The sequence below is a fragment of the Salvelinus alpinus genome, chromosome 24 (assembly GCF_045679555.1).
Source record: "Salvelinus alpinus chromosome 24, SLU_Salpinus.1, whole genome shotgun sequence".
Classification (NCBI taxonomy): Eukaryota; Metazoa; Chordata; class Actinopteri; order Salmoniformes; family Salmonidae; genus Salvelinus; species Salvelinus alpinus.
In genome coordinates this window covers 5,344,861-5,357,354 of record NC_092109.1, presented here as the reverse complement: position 1 = coordinate 5,357,354, position 12,494 = coordinate 5,344,861, and the positions used below count along the sequence as shown (strand labels likewise).

Below are 12,494 nucleotides of genomic sequence, written 5' to 3'. Positions count from 1 at the left end.
GGGAGGAGATCGACAGGTGGGCGATCAACCCAGGGAGAGTGCCGGAGCCCGCCTGGGATTCTCTGGCGCAGTGCGAGGAGGGATACCGGCGAATGGAGGCAGCACGACGAAGCGGTAGGAAGCCTGTGGGAAAACCCAAAAAATTTCTTTGGGGGGGGCTTAAAGGGAGAGTGGCGAGGTCAGGTAGGAAACCTGCGCCTACTCCCTGTAATTACCGTGGAGAGCGAGAGTACGGGCAGACACCGTGTTACGCAGTAGAGCGCACGGTGTCTCCTGTACGTGTGCATAGCCCGGTGCGGGTTATTCCACCTCCCCGCACTGGCAGGGCTAGATTGAGTATTGAGCCGGATGTCATGAAGCCGGCCCTACATATCTGGCCACCAGTGCGTCTCCTCGGGCCGGTTTACATGGCACCAGCCTTACGCATGGTGTCCCCGGTTCGCCTACATAGCCCGGTGCGGGTTATTCCACCTCCCCCCACTGGTCGGGCAACGGGGAGCATTCAACCAGGTAAGGTTGGTCAGGCTCAATGCTCAAGGGAGCCAATACGCCTGCACGGTCCGGTATTTCCGGCGCCACCTCCCCGCCCCAGTTCAGTGCCACCAGTGCCTACACCACGTAACAGGCTTCCAGTGTGTCTCCAGAGCCCTGTTCCTCCTCCACGCACTCGTCCTATGGTGCGTGTCTCCAGCCCGGTATCACCAATTCCGGCACCACGCACTAAGCCTCTTGTGCGTCTCCAGAGTCCTGTGCATCCTGTTGCTGCTCCCTGCATTAGCCCTGAGATGCGTGTCCCCAGTCCGGTACCACCAGTTCCGGCCCCACGCACTAGGCCTAATGTGCGTCCCCAGGGTCCAGTATGCCCTGTTCCTGCTCCCCGCACTAGTATGAAGGTGCGTGTCCTTAGCCCGGTGCCTCCAGTTCCGGCACCACGCACCAGGTCTACAGTGCGCCGTATCCGGCCAGAGCCATCCGTCTCACCAGCGCCATCTGAGCCATCCGTCTCCCCAGCGCCATCTGAGCCATCCGTCTCCCCAGCGCCATCTGAGCCATCCGTCTCCCCAGCGCCATCTGAGCCATCCGTCTCCCCAGCGCCATCTGAGCCATCCGTCTCCCCAGCGCCATCTGAGCCATCCGTCTCCCCAGCGCCATCTGAGCCATCCGTCTCCCCAGCGCCATCTGAGCCATCCGTCTGCCAGGAGCCTGCAAAGCCGCCCGTCTGCCATGAGCCTGCAAAGCCGCCCGTCTGCCATGAGCCTACAGAGCCATCCGCCAGACAGGAGCCGCTAGAGCCGTCAGCCAGACAGGAGCCGCTAGAGCCGCCCGCCAGACAGGATCTGCCAGAGCCGCCAACTAGACAGGATCTGCCAGAGCCGCCAACCAGACAGGATCTGCCAGAGCCGCCAACCAGACAGGATCTGCCAGAGCCGCCAACCAGACAGGATCTGCCAGAGCCGCCAACCAGACAGGATCTGCCAGAGCCGCCAACCAGACAGGATCTGCCAGAGCCGCCAACCAGACAGGATCTGCCAGAGCCGCCAACCAGACAGGATCTGCCAGAGCCGCCAATCAGACAGGATCTGCCAGAGCCGTCAGAGAGCCATGAGCAGCCAGAGCCGTCAGAGAGCCATGAGCAGCCAGAGCCGTCAGAGAGCCATGAGCAGCCAGAGCCGTCAGAGAGCCATGAGCAGCTAGAGCCGTCAGAGAGCCATGAGCAGCCAGAGCCGTCAGAGAGCCATGAGCGTCGAGAGCCGTCAGAGAGCCATGAGCGTCGAGAGCCGTCAGCCTGCCATGAGCGTCGAGAGCCGTCAGCCTGCCATGAGCGTCGAGAGCCGTCAGCCTGCCATGAGCGTCGAGAGCCGTCAGCCTGCCATGAGCGTCGAGAGCCGTCAGCCTGCCATGAGCGTCGAGAGCCGTCAGCCTGCCATGAGCGTCGAGAGCCGTCAGCCAGCCATGAGCATCGAGATTCGTCAGTCAGCCATGAGCTGCCCTTCAGCCTGAAAAGGCTGGATACCCAGAACTGCCCATCAGTCCAGAGCTGTCTCTCTGTCCGGAGCTGCCTTTCAGTCCGGAGTTGCCCCTCTATCCTAATCTCCCTCTCTATCTTCATCTATCTCTATATTCTTATCTATCCCTCTTTCTTGATTTATCTCTCTGTCCCGGGGTTGTCCCTATTAGATATGTTGTTAAGGGAATTTTGTGGGGGTCAAAAGAGGGTGGACATTCTTGGAGGGAGGAAGTTAGGATGGATTATGGTGGGGTGGGAACCGCGCCCCGAGCCTGAACCACCACCGTGGTTAGATGCCCACCCAGACCCTCCCCTAGATTTTGTGCTGGTGCGTCCGGAGTTCGCACCTTGTGGGGGGGGTACTGTCACGTTCCTGACCTATTTATGTTAGTTTTTGTGTGTTAGTTGGTCAGGACGTGAGGTTGGGTGGGCATTCTATGTTTTCTGTTTCTGTGTTGGTTTTGGGTTGCCTGGTATGGCTCTTAATTAGAGGCAGGTGTTTGGCGTTCCTCTAATTAAGAGTCATATTTAGGTAGGCGTTGTCACAGTGTTCGTTGTGGGTGATTGTCTCCTGTGTCTGTGTTATGTCTTACACCATACGGGATTGTTTCGGTTGTTCGTTTCGTTTCGATGTCGTCTGTTACCTGTACGTAAGTTTATGTTTAGTTATGTAAGTTTATGTTCAGGTCTCGTCAACGTCGTTTTGTTATTTTGTAGTTTGGAAAGTGTTTTGTTTCGTTTCGTGTGCCATCGTAATTTATAATAAAGATGGCTTATTTCCCAAAGCCTGCGTTTTGGTCTGAGGATCCTTCTCTCCTCACCTCATCCGAGGATGAGGAGAGCGACAGCCGTTACACATACATTTTCCTTGACACCCAAAAGTACTTGTTGCATTTTGAATGCTTAGCAGGACAGGGTCATCCCTGGTCATCCCTACTGCCTCTGATCTGGCGGACTCACTAACACACATGCTTAGTTTGTAAATTATGTCTGAATGTTGGTGTAAAGCACGTGGCTTTCCATAAATAAAAAAACAAGAAAATGGTGCCATCTGGTTTGTTTAATATAAGGAATTTAAAACTATTTTTACTTTTACTTTTGATACTTAAGTATATTTCAAACCAAATACTTTTGGACTTTAATCAAGTAGAATTCTACTGGCTGACTTTTACTTTTGCTCGAGTCATTTTCTATCAAGGTATTTTTACTTTTAGTATGACAGTTGGGTACTTTTTCCACCACTGGGGCTAGACATAATTAGCATTGCAGTTATTCAACCCAGCAGTACCTTATATGAGAGGAAAAACATTACCTTGCTACACAATCATCTCTTTTGTGTCTATTATGCCTGAGTGAACGGTCTATCAATTTAATGGTCTGCCACAGTGCAGTCGGAAGGCCATTGTGGCCTACTCTCCTGCACATTTTATAGGTCAATAACTTTCATGCCTATTCATTTCCATGCGTAATTGGCTTCTTTTCAGCCTTTTTCCCTTTCTTTCTGGTCCTTCAAATGAAAGACAAATTGGACCTCCAGTGACAACAGTTCTGAAAATACTCATTCACACTTTATTTTTTATCTGAGTCCCAGACAATTTCTTCTCGCACAGTTGGCAACTTCTGAGGAGAGAGCTGTGAATGGCGAGGGACCTCGTCAAAATGACAAGTATGTCAAAATGACACAGCAGGTGGATTTCCAGCTGATGTTGGCACTCACGATGGGACTGTCAAGGTCCAAATGTTCAACTGTGTTATTTGTTCCCCTGCTAGTACACTAACACATCCGATTCTGCTAATGGTCGAGAACGATTAGTTGAACATTTGAAAAAGGTGCGTTAAAGCCTGCCTACCCAGTAGCTCTCCAGGGTAAGAGTTTGAGATCCTTGCTCTTGCGTCTCCTAGACACAAAGCTAATAAACGAGACTGGGAAAAGGTGGAGGAGACAGCAGTGTTATGGTGCACTGTCTAGACCACAGCAGGTTGATGGCACCTTAATTGGGAAGAATGGGCTCGCGGAATCAGTGGAACGGTATTAAATACATCAAACACATGGTTTCCAGGTGTTTGATGCCATTCAATTTGTTCCGTTCTGGAAATCATTATGAGCCGTTCTCCCCTCAGCAGCACACACTGGTCTAGACACTCTCTCAACGACATCAATGACTGCAGAGATTCTCTGAAGCCAGACAGACTCTAAGGTTCTTGCATCCTAGATCAATAAAATGTTGTCTTTCACTATTTAATTTCACATTTCCAAGGTGCAGCTGTGCGTTGTGTCGGAGAGCAGCAAGGCTCACAGGTGTTTGGGTGTCCAGTTTTACTACTGGACACATCAGTCATCACGATCCAGGGGTGTAATTGCGAAGTTGGATCGATAAATCCAAGTTTACAGTGGATTTTAGCATTGTGTCCATGCCCATAGGCAGACAAGAAATGGCTTTCTGGATAATATATGTCAGAGTTATTACCTCTTGAGCCACATTACCCTAGCCTAGAACATGAATAAATGGTTCTGTGTGGACACAGATTGCCCAAATTCCAACCATTAAGATATTGTATTGCACAACTATAAAAAAATAAAAATAAACATTTTATGATGATTTCCATGACCCTTCCTTTTTCAAACTGGACAAGGAGTCGTCTGCAGTTAATAGAATGAAGACCTTTGCATTTCCTTGACAGGCCACATTTTTTTCTCTCGAGCAACTGAAAAAGTGACATTTGGACTTCAGGTGAAAGAAGCACTAGAATGATACAAGGTCTTTGCTGAGCAGAGAAAGAGAACAGAAAGCCATGTCATGATTAGATAACTCATAACAACCTTCTCCAAACCTTGGAAAATGGCGTCTCTAAACTTATTCTGAGCATATTGCACCCAGTACTACAAAACAATCTGTGAATTAAGTTAGAGAATACACCGACAGCTGTTACCAACACATAATGCAATTTGCGATTAATTAGTGAATAGCTCGTCTTGCTAATCAAATTATGACATTGCATCGGAGCACAAAATAGACTCATCAGCACACACTTAGCACATACTGAGCAAATATGCATATACATAATGAATACATAATTCACTGTTAAGTGTTCAGTTCACAGAATATTAACACATTGTTTTCATCAGAAGAGAAATGTGTGCAATTGTGTTGACTGTTTCTGGCAAATCAGTAAATACTACTGCACAAAATTCTAAATCATCCCATCAGTGTCATACCATGTACAATATATGGAAAGATCTAGGCAATGGGGGCTGTCTAATTGTTATGATTTGTTTACAATATTGTGGACATGCAGAGAATGAAGTTGGGTAACTTCTACATAACTATGGGTTACGCCTAAGTCATCATCTCCAACATTGTGACCTTCCATTAAAGAGCTTTGCTTTGGTGTGGATTTAGGCCTTTACATTCATATCAGTTGTGGTCCTCCATTGTATTCACCTGTCCTTATTTCTATTGTGGATTGTGTTTGGGTGCGCCAATGGAAAGTCTACAAAAAACTATGAGGAAACCAACCTTTGTATTGAATACATGGAAATGGATTGTGATGATACCGATGAATGAATCGGTTGTTCCCATGTTGTTTACCTTTTATAATTAAGGACACAATTCAATTTCACAACCACATGGATCAGTGGAACGGCACCACTGCTGTATGCATTAGCACTCATTCATACATAGTATCAGGTGTACAGTACCTTAGGACCTGGAGAGGGGGTTTGGGGTTATTGTAGACCTGTAATAGCACACAGAGCTAAAGTTTAGCAAATGAGCTGTGTGTGGTTTAGGATAGTAAAACAAGGAAAATTGGCCAGAGAGAGAGAGAGAGAGAGAGAGAGAGAGAGAGAGAGAGAGAGAGAGAGAGAGAGAGAGAGAGAGAGAGAGAGAGAGAGAGAGAGAGAGAGAGAGAGAGAGAGAGAGAGAGAGAGAGAGAGAGAGAGAGAGAGAGAGAGAGAGAGAGAGAGAGAGAGAGAGAGAGAGAGAGAGAGAGAGAGAGAGAGAGAGAGAGAGAGAGAGAGAGAGAGAGAGAGAGAGAGAGAGAGAGAGAGAGAGAGAGAGAGAGAGAGAGAGAGAGAGAGAGAGAGAGAGAGAGAGAGAGAGAGAGAGAGAGAGAGAGAGAGAGAGAGAGAGAGAGAGAGAGAGAGAGAGAGAGAGAGAGAGAGAGAGAGAGAGAGAGAGAGAGAGAGAGAGAGAGAGAGAGAGAGAGAGAGAGAGAGAGAGAGAGAGAGAGAGAGAGAGAGAGAGAGAGAGAGAGAGAGAACTAGGTTGGTTGCTCAGGGTATATACGGCCTTGTTTCTGTTGGGGGAAAGACAAAGATATTTACCCCACGTGTGGTTTGGTATCCAAGTATAGCTTCTACAGCAAAACTGTCATTGTTCACTGCAGCACAAACAACACAGACAGAGACATCCAATGAGGTTATTTATAGGAAATGGGTAGAGTTCTGCCGAATAAGGTGAAATATAATCAAGGGGCGCCAATGAGTTTCCCAGTGAACAACACTTTTAACAAGAAAACAATGTTTTAAATACCATTTACTATGGTTAACAATACGTAGACTACTTTGGGGTGGATTACCGTTTCTAGTTGGATTCAAGAGCACGCTATTCTACTTCTCTGCTGTTATTCCTTCTTTCTGTTTCCTCTGAGACAAACTAAGACCTGAGAGAGCAAGTCTGAGGTCTCTCTCTTTACAGCCAGTAAAGAACAGTGAGTGTCAGTGAGACAGGGCAAACTGCAGCAGCAGACTTGCAGTCCCAGTTCAGTCCCAGACGGAAGTTGTGATTGTGTGGATGAGTTAAAGATGAACGCGATTGGACTGAATAGCTCGATTGCACCACCTACTGGTCAAGGAGAGGAACACACAGTGTATGGGTGTTGCATGGTGACTTCTGGTCTTAATAGGTCTCATCCAGAAACAACCCTTAGTTAGAAACATCAGCACCAGCAAAGCCAACTGCATCGCCATCATCTGGTATCAACATCATCTTGGCATCAACTGCATCGCCATCATCTGGAATCACCATCATCGAACCATCGTTTAACTCAGTTTAGGAGCTGATCTACTGAAGCAGTCATACTCTATGGCTATGACAATGTCGTCCTGTCCTTTGTTTTGTTATGTGTTATATGTGTTACCCAAACATGCCTAGTAGGTTAGGTCTACTGTGTAGCCTGGTCCCACTAGGTGGTTTGTTAATTTTTGAAACATGTATTGAAGAGGACCACAATGAATATAATGTTTTGTTATTTTAAATGCATTATCCAAATGTATTGTGTTTTAGATTGTCAGCTAGATAGATACATCTATCTATATTATAATGACATATTGATTATGCAGGAAATTGCCTACGTTTTTCCTTTCTAGCAATAAATGCCAGTGCCTAAACCGTCTCACCCACTTGAAAAAAAAAAGTATTCACGCTCTGAATGGCACACATACACATTCCATGTCTCAATTGTCTCAAGGATTAAAAATCCTTTCTGTAACCTGTCTCCAACACTTCATCAAAACTGATTGAAGTGGATTTAACAAGTGACATCAATAAGGGGTCATAGCTCTCTGTACCGGTACCCCCTGTACATAGCCTCACTATTGTTATTTTACTGCTGCTCTTTAATTATTTGGTACTTTTTATTTCTTACTTTTTTTTAGGTATTTTTCTTAAAACTGCATTGTTGGTTAAGGGCTAGTAAGTAAGCATTTCACTGTAAGGTCCTGTTGTATTCGGCGCATGTGACAAATAACATTTGATTTGATTTGATAGCTTTCACCCGGATTCACCTCATCGGTCTATGTCATGGAAAGAGCAGGTGTTCTTAATATTTTGTATACTCAGTGTAGACAGATGGAGCACCAATTCGCTAGAATGGATTTTAAATGATGCAAAGAGACTAATGTCAGAGTGGATCATTCGCCAGAGACAATAGACATTGTTAGCTAGCTAGCTAGCAATTTTTTGGTATTTCTCAAACCAACACATTTGAAAAAATAAAAATTGTTTTTGTTTTCTCATCTGTTCATTCACCAAATCAAATCAAATGTTATTTGTCACGTGCTTGGTAAACAACAGGTGTAGACTAATAGTGAAAGGCTTACTTACGGGCCCTTCCCAACAATGCAGAGAGAACAATGGAAAAATAATAGAAAGATAACACAAGGAGTAAATACACAACGAGTGACAATAACTTGGCTAGCGCATTCGGAAAGTCATCAGACCATTTGACTTTTTCCACAGTTTGTTATGTTACAGTCTTATTCTAAAATGATTATAAAAAGAAATGTACTCATCAATGTACACACAATAGCCCATAATGACAAAGCGAAAAACAGTTAAAAATATATATTTATATATCAGAAAATCCTTATTTACATAAGTATCCTTTGCTATGAGACTTGAAATTGAGTTCATGTGCATTCTGTTTCCATTGATCATCCTTAAGATGTTTCAACAACCTGATTGGAATCCACCTGTGGTAAAGGTGGTTCACCTTCCAACAAGACAACGACCCTAAGCACACAGCCAAGACAATGCTGGAGTGGCTTCGGAACAAGTCTCAATGTCCTTGAGTGGCCCAGCTAGAGCACGGACTTGTACCCGATCGAACATCTCTGGAAAGACCTGAAAATAGCTGTGCAGCGACGCTCCCCATCCAACGTGACTGAGCTTGAGAGGATCTGCAGAGAAGAATGGGAGAAACTCCCCAAATACAGGTGTGCCAAGCTTGTAGCGTCATACCCAAGAAGACTCGAGGCTGTAATCGCTGCCAAAGGTGCTTCAACAAAGTACTGAGTAAAAGGTCTGAATACTTATGCAAATGTGATATTTCAGTTTCAATCCATTTTAGAATAAGGCTGTAATGTAACAAAATTTGAAAAAGTCAAGGGGTCTGAATACTTTCCGAATGCACTGTACATGGGGTACCAGTACCGAGTCGATGTGCAGGGGTACGAGGTAATCAAGGAAGATTTGTACTAGAGGTCGACCGATTATGATTTTTCAACGCCAATACTGATACCGATTGTTGGAGGACCAAAAAAAGCCGATACTGATTAATCGGACGATTTTTTATTTATTTTGTTGTAATAATGACAATTACAACAATACTGAATGAACACTTATTTTAACTTAATATAATACATAAATAAAATCAATTTAGCCTCAAATAAATAATGAAACATGTTCAATTGGGTTTAAATAATGCAAAAACAAAGTGTTGGTGCAGAAAGTAAAAGTGCAATATGTGCCATGTAAGAAAGCTAACGTTTAAGTTCCTTGCTCAGAACATGAGAACATATGAAAGCTGGTGGTTCCTTTTAACATGAGTCTTCAATATTCCCAGGTAAGAAGTTTTAGGTTGTAGTTATTATAGGAATTATAGGACTATTTCTCTCTATACGATTTGTATTTCATATACCTTTGACTATTGGATGTTCTTATAGGCACTTTAGTATTGCCAGTGTAACAGTATAGCTTCCATCCCTCTCCTCGCCGCTACCTGGGCTCGAACCCGGAACACATCGACAACAGCTACCCTCGGAGCAGCGTTACCCATGCAGAGCAAGGGGAACAACTACTCCAAGTCTCAGAGCGAGTGACGTTTGAAACGCTATTAGCGCGCACCCCGCTAACTAGTTAGCCATTTCACATCGGTTACACCAGCCTAATCTCGGGAGTTGATAGGCTTGAAGTCATAAACAGCGCAATGCTTGAAGCATTGCGAAGAGCTGCTGGCAAAACGCACGAAAGTGCTGTTTGAATGAATGCTTACAAGCCTGCTGGTGCCTACCATCGCTCAGTCAGACTGCTCTATCAAATCATAGACTTAATTATAACATAATAACACACAGAAATACGAGCCTTAGGTCATTAATATGGTCGAATCCGGAAACTATCATCTCGAAAACAAAACTTTTATTCTTTCAGTGAAATATTGAACCGTTCCGTATTTTATCTAACGGGTGGCATCCATAAGTCTAAATATTCCTGTTACATTGCACAACCTTCAATGTTATGTCATAATTACGTAAAATTCTGGCAAATTAGTTCGCAATGAGCCAGGCGGCCCAAACTGTTGCATATACCCTGACTCTGCGTGCAATGAACGCAAGAGAAGTGACACAATTTCACCTGGTTAATATTGCCTGCTAACCTGGATTTCTTTCAGCTAAATATGCAGGTTTAAAAATATATACTTCTGTGTATTGATTTTAAGAAAGGCATTGATGTTTATGGTTAGGTCCACCTTGGAGCAACGACAGTCCTTTTTCGCGAATGTGCACCGCATCGATTATATGCAACGCAGGACACGCTAGATAAACTAGTAATATCATCAACCATGTGTAGTTATAACTAGTGATTATGATTGATTGATTGATTTCTTTTTATAAGATAAGTTTAATGCTAGCTAGCAACTTACCTTGGCTTCTTACTGCATTCGCGTAACAGGCAGGCTCCTCGTGAGGCAGGTGGTTAACTGTAAGGTTGCAAGATTGAATCCCTGAGCTGACAAGGTAAAAATCTGTCGTTCTGCCCCTGAACAAGGCAGTTAACCCACCGTTCCTAGGCCGTCATTGAAAATAAGAATGTGTTCTTAACTGACTTGCCTAGTTAAAGAAAGGTGTAAAAAAATATATATATAAAAAATACAGATTTCAGATTGTTATGAAAACTTGAAATCGTCCCTAATTAATCGGTCGACCTCTAATTTTTACAAATGGGTTGGAGTAAAGTGACTAGGCAACAGGATAGAAAGTAAACAGTAGCAGCAAGTGTGTGATGAGTCAAAAGAGAGTGCAAAGGGGGGTCAATGTAGCTATTATGGCTTGGGGGTAGTACACAGCATTGTACGAGATCTTCAGTTTCTTCAGTGGAGACATTATGTACAAAAAAGTTTAAAATCAGCAATAATCAAAAAACACACAGAATAGAAGAGGTTGGTCAGGTGCCCGTAAAACATCCGCTTTCCACCGCAGTACCATCTCTGTTCCAGATTGGAATGAAACATTTGTTTGCTCAAGTAATTAACGTTACTGCTTTCCATCGTTAGTTAGTAGTTTTAGTTAGTAGTTAGTAGAAAAAAAATGACTTTTTCATGTAACTAATCTGGTTTGTCTTTCAATTAAGGCGATGGCCTGCTCCAGCATTGTATTCACCACAGCATCATGTGGATGTGATAGCCTTAGCCTAGATGAGACTTTTCTTATCTGTTCTTTTTTGCAGAGTAGTTACTTCATTTCAATGTAACGTTATTGTTTCAAACGGGGCCAGGAATGAGACACTACAACAGGCCAATGGTGCCAAGTTTGGGCTGCAGACCGGAAGTTAAAAACATAACTGTTACCAACTTCAATGTAAATAGTTATTGGGAATATCTGCAATCTGTCTTTACAGACTGTCACAAAAAAATTTATATAAAATATAAGGGTTTGGAAATATGTTAACATAGTGTGTCATGTCTAATACTTCTCTTGCATTTTGTAGCTAAGGTTTCTGTCTGTAATGGGTGCCAAGAACCTGAAGTCGATAGTGTGGTGGATGCTACCTTGCGTTCTGCCAAACCGTCTTACCATCACCACAACCTGAACTGGGCCAGGAGATAAGGCCTGTTTCAGGGACTTGTTTCATTAGATCATTCTTCACAGTAAGTCTTGATATTGTTCAATGTGTTATACTTGTTTTCTCTACTTGTAAGTCAATTCCTGAACTCATTTGTAAGACCATTTGCAATTCAAATGTAACTCAATGTTCTTTAATTGTGTATAGGAGCCATTGGGAAGAACTGCATCCCGGAATGCCACAGTTACCTGAAAGGAGCCTCCGATTGTGAAGGCGGAGAGTGAACCTCTGCAGGGAATGTCAACATCAACTCTCGGACCACCTGTCTCAAAGCTAGCCTCTACACCCAAGCCACAAGACTGTTCCAACAGCTGAACCCTGGGCGGACTACTGCACCCTACCAAAACACTAAACATTTATTCAAATTCTGTACAGACTGAAATCCCTTTTGTCTACCGGAACAATGCAATAGTTATGTCACCTTACCACACTACTAATGTATATGCTTTCATATAATTATACGCTCTACTACGCTGTACCTTATTCCACTCACTATGCACATGGGCAAACAATGTCTATACTATATCCATATAGGCAATTTTTTTAAATCCTATTTTGATGTATTTCTTATTTTACCTGCATTAGTATTTTTATTAGTATGTTATATATTTACAATGTGATATATTTGATTATTTTCCTGTTACTTATTTGATTATTAGCTGTGTCACATTTGTTGCCATTATGTTGTGTTAGAAGCCTGCAAGTACGTGAAAATAAGATTTGACTGGATATTATTTGTCGTTGCTTGTGGATCCAGATGACCAGCATTGGCTCTCGTTACCTGATACATTTTTCACACACAAAATCATTTACAGTACTTTTCCACAAACCTTTTTTCAAGTGAACACGGCATCCAATGAACA

The 12,494-nt window shown here is 43.8% G+C and overlaps 1 long non-coding RNA gene across 1 annotated transcript in view; it reads left to right on the top strand.

Moving 5' to 3' along the window:
- LOC139551928 (uncharacterized) overlaps window positions 1–12,486 on the top strand; it is a 225,725-nt gene extending 213,239 nt beyond the window's left edge. The window contains exons 2-3 of the long non-coding RNA XR_011670333.1: window positions 11,497–11,656; window positions 11,779–12,486. This is a non-coding gene — a long non-coding RNA (uncharacterized lncRNA). The remainder of the gene's footprint in view (window positions 1–11,496; window positions 11,657–11,778) is intronic.
- Window positions 12,487–12,494: the final 8 nt, after the last annotated feature.